We start from the raw sequence: 4,320 nt of genomic DNA, 5'->3' as shown, positions 1-4,320 counted from the left end.
AAACGCTGTACTACGTTCAGCACCAAAGGGTATAGAGAGATAAGGCCTGTGTGACAGACAAACAGCCCTATCGATGTGGCCCACCTTGGGCCAGGGATATCCCAACCCTCCCGTCTCCCCTCCGCCCTCTCTGCTTGGAAAGCTGCCAAGTCAGGACAGAGGGTGCCAGAGAGACCAAACCTGTATGGACCAACAGGACCAGCTTCACCCTGCATGGAGGGGAAAGGGGGTATGGAAGGGGGGCACTCTATCAGAACGTGAGCATCTTGACTTCTGACGTCATCTTGTTAACATACTAGGGATTCCCTTCTATGAAGGGAGGGATTCCCCCTCATGATGACCTCGAGTGGGTTTTATTATTAAATTCATATTTTTTCCATTAAGAGCTGCCAAACTTATAAGCAGGCCTCGGTCACACTTTATTTGGATAGTCTGGATTTTCCATCAGTAGATGGTCTACAGATGGTCATACTATCAACAATCTGTTAATAAACAACTCCTTGCTAAGATTATGGTTAGGGTTAGGATTAGGTTAAGAATAAGGGTCAGAGTAAGGTTAGGGTTAGAGTTAAGTTTAGGGTTAGAATAATGGTTAAGGTTAGGGTTAGAGCTAGGGTTAGTAGATAGTTAGTTGAAATGTTACTGATAGTCTGTAGATAGTCCGTATAGCATCTACAAATCTACAAAACTATCCAAATAAAGTGTTACCAGGCCCCCACTGACAAATGTCATACTGTATGACCTACTGTAACTCCCCCATCACCCCGTGGCTTAACGTTCACACCATCAGGTCGACCTTGATCCGTTTAGGGCCTTGATTGGGTCTTGGTTCTCAAACACTAGAAACTGATGACAGCAACATACGATGAAACAAGTAAATACAGTGCCTTGCGAAAGTATTCGGCCCCCTTGAACTTTGCGACCTTTTGCCACATTTCAGGCTTCAAACATAAAGATATAAAACTGTATTTTTTTTGTGAAGAATCAACAACAAGTGGGACACAATCATGAAGTGGAACGACATTTATTGGATATTTCAAACTTTTTGAACAAATCAAAAACTGAAAAATTGGGCGAGCAAAATTATTCAGCCCCTTTACTTTCAGTGCAGCAAACTCTCTCCAGAAGTTCAGTGATGATCTCTGAATGATCCAATGTTGACCTAAATGACTAATGATGATAAATACAATCCACCTGTGTGTAATCAAGTCTCCGTATAAATGCACCTGCACTGTGATAGTCTCAGAGGTCCGTTAAAAGCGCAGAGAGCATCATGAAGAACAAGGAACACACCAGGCAGGTCCGAGATACTGTTGTGAAGAAGTTTAAAGCCGGATTTGGATACAAAAAGATTTCCCAAGCTTTAAACATCCCAAGGAGCACTGTGCAAGCGATAATATTGAAATGGAAGGAGTATCAGACCACTGCAAATCTACCAAGACCTGGCCGTCCCTCTAAACTTTCAGCTCATACAAGGAGAAGACTGATCAGAGATGCAGCCAAGAGGCCCATGATCACTCTGGATGAACTGCAGAGATCTACAGCTGAGGTGGGAGACTCTGTCCATAGGACAACAATCAGTCGTATATTGCACAAATCTGGCCTTTATGGAAGAGTGGCAAGAAGAAAGCCATTTCTTAAAGATATCCATAAAAAGTGTTGTTTAAAGTTTGCCACAAGCCACCTGGGAGACACACCAAACATGTGGAAGAAGGTGCTCTGGTCAGATGAAACCAAAATTGAACTTTTTTGGCAACAATGCAAAACGTTATGTTTGGCGTAAAAGCAACACAGCTCATCACTCTGAACACACCATCCCCACTGTCAAACATGGTGGTGGCAGCATCACGGTTTGGGCCTGCTTTTCTTCAGCAGGGACAGGGAAGATGGTTAAAATTGATGGGAAGATGGATGGAGCCAAATACAGGACCATTCTGGAAGAAAACCTGATGGAGTCTGCAAAAGACCTGAGACTGGGACAGAGATTTGTCTTCCAACAAGACAATGATCCAAAACATAAAGCAAAATCTACAATGGAATGGTTCAAAAATAAACATATCCAGGTGTTAGAATGGCCAAGTCAAAGTCCAGACCTGAATCCAATCAAGAATCTGTGGAAAGAACTGAAAACTGCTGTTCACAAATGCTCTCCATCCAACCTCACTGAGCTCAAGCTGTTTTGCAAGGAGGAATGGGAAAAAATGTCAGTCTCTCGATGTGCAAAACTGATAGAGACATACAGCTGAAATCGCAGCAAAAGGTGGCGCTACAAAGTATTAACTTAAGGGGGCTGAATAATTTTGCACGCCCAATTTTTCAGTTTTTGTTTGTTAAAAAAGTTAGAAATATCCAATAAATGTTGTTCCACTTCATGATTGTGTCCCACTTGTTGTTGATTCTTCACAAAAAAATACAGTTTTATATCTTTATGTTTGAAGCCTGAAATGTGGCAAAAGGTCGCAAAGTTCAAGGGGGCCGAATACTTTCGCAAGGCACTGTATATCTTGTGTATCCAAATATAGAGAGTGCCTGATGGTGGGGGTCTGTGGGTGACCTGTACCGTAACTATGAGACAGGAGAGGGACATCCATCCTGGCTTTTAATGAGATGAACAGAGATTGAAATATTTAGCTATATTTCCATTTGCTCTGATTCTACAAAACACACAACATGCTGTATCGGCATTTGTATCAGAATACCTGTATGAACGATCTCTCCAGCTTTACGTGAGGAACTTTCTCTATTTTGTGCACCTCCTGTAAGGGAAATAACAAAATGTTTATACTACTGTAAATGCCGGCCCTTGTAATTGAAAAACCGTATAGCCCGGTATGAAATACATTTGTATTAACTGGCTCAATGCTTGTTGGATCTTTCTTTTTTTTTTGGCGAGGTAACTTTGAGGAAATCAATAACATCCCCTGTTACCACTCAACAAATGTTGTTACTTTAAACGTGAATGTTATTGATGCACCACCACCATTCTTGCCAGTAGTCAATTAATGCTGAATCAATCTGTGAAAAGCATGAATTGGACATTAGAAATATGACAGTGTGTTCATCCATGCTCATGACAGAGGGGTTACTAGATAAGCAGTGGACCACACCCATGTGTTTACTTTAGAGCAGGGGTACTCAACTCTTACCCTATGAGGTCCACAGCCTGATGGTTTTCTGTTCTATCTGATAATTAATTGCACCCACCTGGTGTCCCAGGTCTTAATCGGTCCCTTATTAGAGGGGAACAATGAAAAAAATGGAGTGGAACTGTCTTGAAGGCTTCAAGTTGAATTTCAGGGCTCTAGATGTTCACTGCACTTGGGCTTTTGCATTCCCAATTTTTCCCCATTTACTATAGCACCTATGCTATTTCCCATTTATGGCACCTGTCTCAGAGCTAAACGGTATTGTAATGTACTCATTGTGAACATGTGATCTGATCAGCCTTTTATGTTATGTATATGTAATTTAAATGTTATAAGCAGGAGCTGAAGCATTCTGGGAATGATAATAGTGTGTCTTGTTCAGGGGGTATCAAAGATATTGAATTACTGAAAAAACAATAATTAATAGGACAAATCAAAAGGGGAGAAGCCTGAGAGAGAGAGAGAGAGAGAGAGAGAGAGAGAGAGAGAGAGAGAGAGAGAGAGAGAGAGAGAGAAAATAGCAATTTTGCTATGGCATGGGCGGTTATCATAAATAGTGGAGGTCCATCTGCTGTGTCCATATGCCCCTGTACTGTACCTCTTTAGCATTATCGTATGTAATATGCAGAACATAGATGAGGACGGTATTCTCTCGGGGTTGTTTGTCTTGGGAGTCATGGTGTCCTCGGTTCAATCCCCGCAAGGAACACTGTATTCCCAGCCATAGCTACAATATTGACAAACTAAAGAGGCTGTTGGTTGCATCCTTCTTGTGACATACAGTCACTTACCAGCTTCATAATTGATTGAAACCGATGCAGGAGGGAATCTCCTCTAACAAATCACATGACAAACCAATAACACCATACAAATTCATACTTCACAGAGTTGAGAAATGACTGTTGACTGGTATGGAGGGGCCTCTAGCAAAAATTATCATGGCAACCCAATCATATATGAATTACACAATGCTAATGTTGAATGCTTCAATTCATAAAGTTCTGATGGGGGAATTGTGTGGCACAAAATGGGTGGCAGAGACGGTGACAGTACTATGGAGCTCATAGACTGAGACGATAGGCTCTATCAGGCATAGAGCAAGCAGGCTTGCATGAATTATCACTCCTTACCAGAGCCTGTACCCTGGATCCACCTAGCCAGTGTCAGCCACTTA

The sequence above is a fragment of the Oncorhynchus mykiss genome, chromosome 12, assembly GCF_013265735.2.
Source record: "Oncorhynchus mykiss isolate Arlee chromosome 12, USDA_OmykA_1.1, whole genome shotgun sequence".
Taxonomy (NCBI): Eukaryota; Metazoa; Chordata; class Actinopteri; order Salmoniformes; family Salmonidae; genus Oncorhynchus; species Oncorhynchus mykiss.
Note: the sequence above shows the minus strand (reverse complement) of the source record.